The sequence below is a fragment of the Pelodiscus sinensis genome, chromosome 1 (genome assembly GCF_052426305.1).
Source record: "Pelodiscus sinensis isolate ZL-2025 chromosome 1, ASM5242630v1, whole genome shotgun sequence".
Taxonomy (NCBI): domain Eukaryota; kingdom Metazoa; phylum Chordata; order Testudines; family Trionychidae; genus Pelodiscus; species Pelodiscus sinensis.
The window spans coordinates 308,822,745-308,833,287 of NC_143052.1; the positions used below are offsets into that span (position 1 = coordinate 308,822,745).

At 48.8% G+C, this 10,543-nt stretch overlaps 1 protein-coding gene across 1 annotated transcript in view; it reads right to left on the reverse strand.

The window, feature by feature from the left end:
- Window positions 1-4,890, reverse strand: part of SLC7A1 (solute carrier family 7 member 1) — a 67,684-nt gene extending 62,794 nt beyond the window's left edge. Inside the window, exon 1 of the mRNA XM_075919211.2 lies at window positions 4,650-4,890. The gene's annotated coding sequence lies outside the window, so the exon portion shown is untranslated. The remainder of the gene's footprint in view (window positions 1-4,649) is intronic.
- Window positions 4,891-10,543: the final 5,653 nt, after the last annotated feature.

A 10,543-nucleotide genomic window follows, 5' to 3' on the forward strand; every position in this document is an offset into this window, starting at 1 on the left:
AAGTTTTCTCCTGGGGATCAGGCTGGCTGCAGAGAGCTGGGACCCTGGAAACCAGGGTTGTTGCTGACCGAAATCTTATCTCCTTCATTGTTGCCCACAAACGAACAGCAGACATGAAACTGAAAGGAATCACATTGATATCAGTCTAATGCAGGAGTGGGTAAAAGGGTCTCCGCAGGCTGGATCCAGCCCACCAAGTGAGTTGATCTGGCCTGCGGAGGCCCTGCCACTCTCCCCACCCCAAAGCCAATCAAGGTCTGGGGGGATGGGGAGGAAACGCAAAGTCTCCTCCCGCCCTGCCCCTGCCAGGAGCATGTGGCACTTAGAAGCACAGGACAGGGGCAGAACAGGAGGAGACTTTGCGCACTCCCCCGCTCCCAAGCCCAGATCGGTCTGGAGGCGGGGGGGAATGAGGGGGAATACGCGAAGTCTCCTCCCACCCTGCAAGGGGTATGGCGCTTCTAAGCACCCCATGCTCCTTGCAAGACTGGGGCAGGGTAGGAGGAGACTTTGCACGTTCCCCCCACCACCAGGCCAATCAGAGCTTGGGGGCAAGGGGAGCATGTGAAGTCTCCTCCTACCCTACAAGGGGCTTAGCACTTAAAGTGAACACCAGCCATTAACTCAGCAGGGTGCTCCCTTGCAGGATGGGGGCAGGGAGTAAGAGCCTTCATGTGCTCCCCCTCCACAGGCCCTGATTGACTTGGGAGCACTAGGGGGGGAGAACAGAAAGTCTCCTCCCACTGCTGGGGCATGGGTACCTAGAGGGAACCACCAGTGTTCTGAACAGCTGGCGGTTCTCTGGGGGAGGGAGGGGGGGGAGAAGCAAAGACTTTGTGCACTCCCCCACCTCCAGACCAATCAGGGTCTGTGGGTGGGGAAGCACGGAAGCGTCCTTTAAAAATTTCTGAAGTAGACCCCTGTCAAAAATTATTGCCCACCCCAGTCTAAGTTGCTAGGGCTTCCACAGCTCCAGGGTAGCCAGCCTGCCAGGCTACCAAGGACCCAAAAAAGCTCTTGGGTACAAGACAAATCACCTCATGGGCTGCAGACACTGAGAACAGAAAGTCCTAGCTCCTAAGTTCCAAGGCTCCTAGTTCAACAGATTGCTGAGCAGCTGGGCAGGCAAGTTTATTGGAAACCAGGCAGATTTCTGAGTCAAACTTGTCTGGGAGGTGGGGGGGCAGGCTTCTGATTCACAGAAATTGAACCATATCCACAAAATGTGTAAATGTCAATGAATTAGCAAATTGCTATAAAAATGCCTTCCTGAATTTTTCCAACCAGCTTAGTTATTAATCTCACAGATCACTAACTGCTAGATGCAAAATTGACAATTGAGTACAGGCAGTCCCTGGGTTACGTACATGATAGGGACTGTAGGTTTGTTCTTAAGGTGAATTTGTATGCAAGTCGGAACTGGTACATATTGTAGGGGAAACTCTAGCCAAACATTTCTCCAGAGCTCAGTTTTATTCTCCCACACCTCACCTCCCTCAGTCCTTTATTCTCAAGCTGAGGTGTCTGCTGAGAAAAGCCGCTCCGCATCTCCCTGGTCTGCTGGGGGGGGCGGCAGCTTCGCGTCTCCCTGGTCTGCTGGGGGGAAGCAGCTAGTGCGGGGTTGCCTCACCCCGTTTGTAAGTAGGGATCCGATGTATTTAAACACTAATCAGATTGTGACTAATATTGCCCCTATTTTTCATGTTATGTAATAAACAGTGAACTGGAAGTTATATACAATACCACACAATTATTTTTAGCCTAGAGCTATTTTTCCTAAATTAAACTTAAATGACAGAAAAGAGATTTCACCAAACTTAGGGATTCGGTTCATTTTTTCTGAGAGCATCTCTTGATACTATATTAACTTATGTCAGAAAGAGTGTCCACATCATCTATGTTTTACCCCTTTTATCGGCGCTACACTTTTAGGGTATGTCTACACAGCAATTAAACATCTCGGCTGTGTCTACACTGGCCACTTATTCCGGAAAATCAGCCGCTTTCCCGGAATAACTTGCCAGCTGTCTACACTGGCCCCTTGAATTTCCGGAAAAGCACTGACGATCTACTGTAAAATCATCAGTGCTTTTCTGGAAAAACTATGCTGCTCCCGTTCGGGCAAAAGTCCTTTTCCGGAAAACTGTTCCGGAAAAGGGCCAGGGTAGACAGCACAGATTTCTTTTCCGCAAAAAAGCCCCGATCGCGAAAATGACGATTGGGGCTTTTTTGCGAAAAAGCGCGTCTACATTGGCACGGACGCTTTTCCGGAAAAGCATCCTGCCAATGTAGACGCGCTTTTTCCGGAAATACTTATAACGGAAAACTGTTCCGTTTTAAGCATTTCCGGAAAAAGGTGCCAGTGTAGACATAGCCTTCTGGTTAGCCCAGGCTCAGGCTGTGGAGTTGTAAAATTGTGGTGTAGTCCCAGAGTCAGGCTCCAACACAAGCTCAAATGTCTACACTGACATTTTACAGCTCCATGAGCCTGAGTTAGCGGGCACAGATTAGCTGTGGGTGTTTGAGCGCTGTTTTGATATATCCTTATTGCCTACTAGATCTCATTTGCTGCATTTCTCTTTGATCCAAGAACACATTGTATATATGTAACAATATGTTCAGTTGTTCTGGTCAGGAAACTAATGAATTTAATTTCAAAGGAACTCTTTGAAAGACTTCTACTAATTTCCAAACACACTCCATTTTATTAACATCAAGTTCTATTTATATCTATACTGCATTAAATGCCAGGGCATCTGAGCCCCTATTTGTCATACATTACAAACAGATAATTAATCTAGTCATCTAGTTTTCTTTATATCTTTTTACTTGGGTCAGAGAAGACCGAATACTATGATTCCCCCAACTCAGAGCAAAAGAAGGGGGGAGGACAGAGTGAAAAATTGGGACAGAGGAATAGGTGCCTATAGAAGAAAAAGTGCCAAATATAGTGATTGTCCCTATAAAATTGGGAGAAGGAAAAGCCAGGAGAAGAATCAAAGACAACTAGCTCCTAGATCCTTCTACGGGGCCACTCTGATATGTGAGAATCATTAGATTTGACTCCATGACTTTATCCCAGTATGCTCCCTATGCTGAGGAAGGAAGGTATTGGCTTACATGCCACTACTGTGGCCATATGCCACCGGATGATTCCCCAAAGAAAAGAAATCCAAGAGAGGTTAGAAATGCCTGATTTAGGTCTGTTTCATCCCACTGAGGCAGCACAAGGCAGCCCGGAGAGAGTTAAGGATCTGGCCCAGAGTTGTCAAAATAATGTTTTTCTGAAATTATTGATAAAATGCACAACTGAGTAGAATACATATGCAAAATAGTTACCCAGGTCTCAAACCATCAAACAAAAGGTGATCCACTTCTTTACTGTGTGATGATGTCAGCTTGACAAAAAGATGTAAGTTGACAAAAAGATTACTATATAACTGAACAAAGATTAGTGAATCTCCTGTGTGACTTGTCACAAAGCAGATTAAAAAGGTCAGACAATTTTTAAATTGATGAACTCTAGAACAAAAATTCCATTATTACCCCCATCTCCCAAACTTCCCTTGCAACTGACAGAGAAAAAAAAACCATATATTTGCAATCATGCTTGAATGATATTTGGCAAGTAAAGAGAACTAGCTAAAGAATAAGAAGTGAAAGATTCTCCATGCATTCAACTAAGAAGTAACTCACAGGCCCTTCCTGGCTTAATCGCTTTTACTCCCACTCAGATGGCACAGGAGGTTAGCAATGACAAAATATCACTGATTGGGAAAAGTCACAAGGGAACCCGATCAAATTCACAACTCCAGCTTCCCCTCGCCTCCTACCCAAAAGAGGAAAACACCACGGGTCACAGCTGTCACTGTGGTCATTCTTAGCCTTGGCACGTGGGTTGGAGCTGATGCATTGTCTAGACGTGTTTCTGTATTCTGATGTCGAGAAAGCAGCTGTATACACGTGGGCTCGCCATTACCTCTGCTTAGAGGCAATGTCGGGCCACGCAGGCTAGCTCCCTCGCCCAAGCAAGTAGCTCGCCCTGAGCTCACTTTTGTTGTCATTGCATCAGCCCCCCGGCGCAAGCCTGGAGCGGCCGTTACGCGCATCACTGCGAGGCGGGGGAAACTAGCCGCAGAGCAGCCCGGCAAGAATGAGAACTGAGAGGAGGCTCGTTCCAAGCAGCCAGAAGCACCATGTAAGGCAAGCCGGGAAGCAGCCGCTCCAGGACAGATCTGGCCGGCTGGCTCTGGATGTGGCAGCGAGCTCCGGGGAGGCCTCGTGGTAGGTGCGCTGGGGAGAAGGAAGCGCTAAGTCCCACCTCCCGAGGGGATCCCCCGGCACTGACCGAGTCAATGAAGGTGGCGCTCATTCCCTCTGGCAATAGTATAAATATTGCATCATGCACTCCTCCGCGCTGCAAAATGGATTCCCAGCCGGGCGAGCGGGAATTAAAGCAGCCCCCTCCCCAGGCTATGCCAACGGGCGGGCAGGCAGGCCGGGACCCCCGCGGGCTCGCATGGGCACATCACCCGGGAGAGAGCCGCGTGGAGCGTCGCCATTGCGCCTCCGAAATAGCTCCCGCCCGCGCGGCAAGCTTGGCAGGCGGCCCGCCGCGGAGCAGGGAAGGGGCAGCGCATCCCACTCACCCAGCCTCTGCCTGGCGGGAAGGGCGGCTGCGGCAGCAGATGGGCCCGGCTGGAGAGCGGCGCGGGGCCGGGGGGAGAGCGGCGCGGGGCTCGCCCAGGAGGCGCCGATGCAGGTGCTGTGTGTAAGGCACCCGGGCTAGTTTCCGGCTGTTCAGCGCGCCGCCAGCCCGCTCTGCTTGCAGGGCTCCTCCCCTCGCTGCATGAAGAGGAAAGGGCCGGTGCCGCCAGCGAAACAGAATGCGTGACTTTGGGTGCACTGAGCATGCGCACCCGAACTGAGCAAACTCCGTGTCCCTCGCTGTAGCCGCTGCCCTCTCTCTGCCCTCACTGCCCCCTCAGATTGGCTTCCTCCTCTTCGGAGGTGTTTACAATGATGAAGGGGGGCAAATTGCAGGGGGGGTGTGTCTGGTTCTGATCATGGGGCAGAAATTTACCGGCTGGAGGCATCGATCTTCTTTTTTTAGCTGCAGAAGAGGGGCAAAATTTGAAAAATCAGGGGGGTGGGGGGTGGTAGCCTTGGTTAAGCCCGGGCTGGGGGACACTGCCAGACCCTGTGCATGGAGAAAACCCCCGTTTAGGGAGGGGGAGAGGTGGGAACAGTCACCCAGCGGGACAAGCCACCTGATGTCCTTGTAAATATCAGTTTTCCAGGGGCAAAGTCTTTTTTTTCTTTATTTTCCCTGGAGGCTGCCTGTCAGCCCCCGAGCAGGGGGCTGGCTCCTGGGCTTGAGTTCTTAAAGGCACAGGCCTCCCAATTCCTAGATGGTCAATGCTTAGACACCACCGTTCCTCTGTAGGTGTACAAGTGTGAAATAGTCTACAGACAGTTCCTGTCTCAAACTCTGCCTCTCACTTTTTTAGTATTTAATAGTTTTCTCTTTGTTTCTCTGTCTATCAGAAGTCACCGCATCTCCTTGCTCTTGTGTACTATGCTATGCTAAAGTCCCTCCCATCCACACCCTCTCCTGTACTGCAATCCCCTGACCCATGGCAGATCCCGCACCTGTCCCCCAAACTCCCCCTAGCAAGCACCTCTCATGCACCCAAACTCCATCCCAGATCTTCATCACCAAACATGGGCAAGTATCGGAGGGGTAGCCGTGTTAGTCTGAATATGAAGAATCGTTGAGGAGTCCTGTGGCACTATCTTCAGTTCGTCTATAAGGTGCCACAGGACTCCTCGCCAACATGGCCAAGTAAAATTTTAGCGATTTCTCCCGTAGTCAATGGGGACATGGGTCAGAGAGCTCAGAGCAGGGGGCTCCAACGTTTTGAAAGTGCAATCCAATATGTACCTTATATATAAATACCCTTTTCCCGCTTCCTTCTTACCCCTTCTCCAAGTCCCAGATCCTGCACCCTCTATCCTTCCTCTCTTGCCCATCCTCAGTCTCTTTCATCAGCCTGGGACAGACGGTTGGGTGCGCATGCTCTGGTCTTTGCTTAAGGGATCTGGAGTGTGAGAAGGGCTCTGATCAGCTCTTGGAGCATGCATTTACTGTGGTGTTCTAGGTGCAGGCTTTGGCAGGATATTTGGATGCATGGGTGCTCAGAGCAATGATAAAGGCTTGGATACAGGACTGGGTTCATGCCAGGGGTAGGAGTTAGTGATGTATGCTCCATTTTGTCACTGCTGGTGACTCCTAGATGGTGGTGGAGTGTGCCTAAGGCAGGCTCACCCATGGCTTTGCCCTGAAACACTACCTAAAGCTGCAAGAAAACTCCATCCCTGTCCTGTGTTGAAAGGATACAGAATGGTATATGTTGAACCCTGACATCAGCACCCCTCTTTTTCCTCCCCTGCCGTGCACACAAAGCAGCAGACTCCCAGGCGTGGTATCAGCTGCAAGGCAAAGTGCAGGACATCCACAGCAGTGGGGGGAGGGGCATGTAAGTGCTGGCACTTGATATCTTCTTGCCCACACCAGTCAGGATCACCTGACAGAGGATACAAGATCTACCAGTATATCCCTATCTACTGGTTGGTGACCACTGCCTCATAGCGACTGTCTGTCCAGGGTCAATGTGTCATATCATAAGAACATAAGAACGGCCGTACTGGGTCAGACCAAAGGTCCATCTAGCCCAGTATCCTGTCTACTGACAGTGGCCAGCACCAGGTGTCACAGAGAGGGTGGACCAAAGACAATGATCAAGCGATTTGTCTCCTGCCATCCCTCTCCAGCCTCTGACAAACCAAGGCCAAGGACACCATTTTATCCCCTGGCTAATAGCCTTTTATGGACCTAACCTCCATGAATTTATCCAGCTTCTCTTTAAACTCTATTATAGTCCTAGCCTTCACAGCCTCCTCTGGCAAGGAGTTCCACAGGTTGACAACACGCTGTGTGCAGAAGAACTTCCTTTTATTGGTTTTAAACCTGCTACCCATTAATTTCATTTGGTGTCCTCTAGTTCTTCTATTATGGGAACTAATAAATAACTTTTCTTTATCAGCCCTCTCCACACCACTCATGATTTTATATACCTCTATCATATCCCCCCTCAGTCTCCTCTTTTTCTAAACTGAAAAGTCCCAGTCTCTTTAGCCTCTCCTCATATGGGACCTGTTCCAAACCCCTAATCATTTTAGTTGCCCTTTTCTGAACCCTTTCCAAGGCCAAAATATCTTTTTTGAGGTGAGGAGACCACATCTGTACACACTATTCAAGATGTGGGCGTACCATAGTTTTATACAGGGGCAGTAAGATATTCTGGGACTTATTTTCTATCCCTTTCCTAATAATTCCTAGCATCCTATTTGCCTTTTTGACCGCCGCTGCACTCTGTGTGGAAGTTTTCAGAGAACTGTCCACGATAACTCCAAGATCTCTTGCCTGATTTGTCGTAGCCAAATTAGCCCCCATCATACTGTACGTATAGTTGGGGTTATTTTTCCCGATGTACATTACTTTACACTTATCCACATTAAATTTCATTTGCCATTTTGTTGCCCAATCACTCAGTTTGGTGAGATCTTCTTGGAGTCCCTCACAGTCTGCTTCTGACTTGACTATCCTAAACAGTTTGGTATCATCTGCAAACTTTACTACCTCACTGCTTACCCCTTTCTCCAGATCATTTATGAATAAGTTGAAAAGGATTGGTCCCAGGACTGACCCTTGGGATACACCACTAGTTACCCCTCTCCAATCTGAAAATTTACCATTTGTTCCTACCCTTGTTTCCTGTCTTTTAACCAGTTCTCAATCCAAGAAAGGACCTTCCCTCTTATCCCATGGCCATGTAATTTACACAAGTATACTATAATCCAAGTATACTATATCTACTGGATCCCCCTTGTCCGCATGTTTGTTAACCCCTTCAAAGAACTCCAATAGATTAGTAAGACAGGATTTCCCTTTACAGAAACCATGTTGACTTTTGTCCAACAAATTATGTTCTTCTACATGCTTCACAATTTTATTCTTTACTATTGTTTCAACTAATTTGCCCAGTACTGAAGTTAGACTTACCGGTCTGTAATTGCCAGGATTGCCTCTAGAGCCCTTTTTAAATACAGGCAGTCCCCGACTTACGTGGATCCGACTTACGTCGGATCCCTAGATACGAACGGGGTGAGGCAACTCCCGCACATGCGCAGCAGCATTCCCGGGGCTCGCTCACCTGGGTCCTAGGATCCTCCTCCTCCTCGGGCTGGCTCCGACTGGGGTCCCACAGAGCTGTCGGGCAGAGGAAAAGTGCCTCCCCACGCCTGCTGCCCCCCCCCGCCAGCAACAGGCTGCCCCCTCCCCTGAGCAACAGGCTGCCGAACAGACAAAAGCAGCCTCTCTGCCCCTCCTCCCCTCTATACATGCCGGGCTCCCGGAGCGCAGCGTCCCCGGGGCTCGCTCACCTGGGTCCTAGAATCCACCTCCTCCTTCTCTTCGGCCTGCTCCAACTGGCCTCTGCCTGCAGCAGCTGGCCACAGGGACAGGGATCCCGCAGAGCTGCCGGGCAGAGGAAAAGTGCCTCCCCACGCCCGCTGCCCCCCCCCCCGCGGCCTCGCATCCTGCACGCCTCCCCCCTCCCCCCCTGCCAGCAACAGGCTGCCCCCTCCCCTGAGCAACAGGCTGCCGAACAGCAGACAAAAGCAGCCTCTCCGCCCCTCCTCCCCCTATACATGCTGGGCTCCCTGGGCAAACAAAGACTCCACCAAAACAAACAAAGTGCTGGCCTCATTGTGTTAGCAAAAAAAGGACCCTCCTCCTAGAACCCTGGGTGGTGTGTGGAAATAAAGCTATTAGCTCAAAGCATGGTGCAGAGCTGTTTGGTATTTGATGAGTTACTCCTTTAGTCCTGAGTTTGTCACAGGGACAGAAATAGATGTGAAATCTTCTGAACAGGGGAACAGACAGCAAAACAAACATTAAAGGGGAGTTAACCTTTCCCTATGCTATCCAAAACTAAAAAAAATGTTTGGCTAGAGTTTCCCCTACAATATGTACCAGTTCCGACTTACATACAAATTCAACTTAAGAACAAACCTACAGTCCCTATCTTGTACGTAACCCGGGGACTGCCTGTATTGGTGTCACGTTGGCTACCTTCCAGTCATTAGGTACGGAAGCCGATTTAAAGGATAGGTTACAAACCACAGATCATAGCTCAGCAATTTCCCATTTAAGTTCTTTTAGAACCCTTGGATGAATGCCATCCGGTCCCGGAGATTTGTTAACATTAAGTTTTTCTATTTGTTCCAAAACCTCCTCTAATGACACTTCAATCCGGGACAGTTCCTCCGATTCATCACCCACAAAGGACGGTGCAGATTCAGGAATCTCCCCAATGTCCTCAGCGGTGAAGACTGAAGCAAAGAAATCATTTAGTTTCTCCGCAATGGCTTTATCGTCCTTGATTGCTCCTTTTATAGCTCGATCATCTAGGGGACCCACAGGCTTTTTAGCAGGCTTCCTGCTTCTAATGTACTTAAAAAACATTTTGTTATTTCTTTTTGAGTTTTTGGCTAGCTGTTCCTCAAAATCTTTTTTTGCTTTTCTTATTACATGTTTACACTTGATTTGACAGTGTTTATGTTCCTTTCTATTTAGCTCACTAGGATTGGACTTCCACTTCTTAAAAGATACCTTTTTGTCCCTCACTGCTTCTTTTACATGGTGGTTAAGCCACGGTGACTCTTTTTTAGGTATCTTGCTATGTTTTTTAATTTGGAGTATACATTTAAGTTGGGCCTCTATTATGGTGTCTTTAAAAAGTTTCCATGCAGCTTTCAGGGATTTGGCTCTAGTCTCTGTGCCTTTTAATTTCTGTTTAACTAACCTCCTCATTTTTGTGTAATTCCCCTTTTTGAAATTAAATGCCAGGGTGCTGGACTGCTGAGGTGTTCTTCCCACCACAGGAATGTTGAATGTTATTATATTATGGTCACTATTCCAAAGCGGTCCTCTAACGGTTATATCCTGGACCTGATCCTGCACTCCACTCAGGACTAAATCGAGAATTGCCTCTCCCCTTGTGGGTTCCTGCACTAGCTGCTCCAAGAAGCAGTCATTTAAGCCATTGAGAAATTTTATCTCCGCTTCTCTTCCTGAGGTGACATGTATCCAGTCAATATGGGGGTAATTAAAATCCCCCATTATTATAGAGTGCTCTATTTTGGTAGCCTCTCTAATCTCCCTCAGCATTTCTATGCCAGTATCGCTGTCCTGGTCAGGTGGTCGGTAATATATCCCTACTGCTAATTTCTTATTATTATATCACCACAGGTACAGCCCTGCTCCACCCAGCCTCGTACAAGGGCACTGCTTACAAACTGACATACAGTAGCCCTCCTGGCACTGAGCTGATGCCATCATGCTTCTTCTTATTGTGGGCAGGCCCATGCCGCACTGTGCTACCCTGCCTAGCACCCTTCTAGCCCCCTAGACCCAATG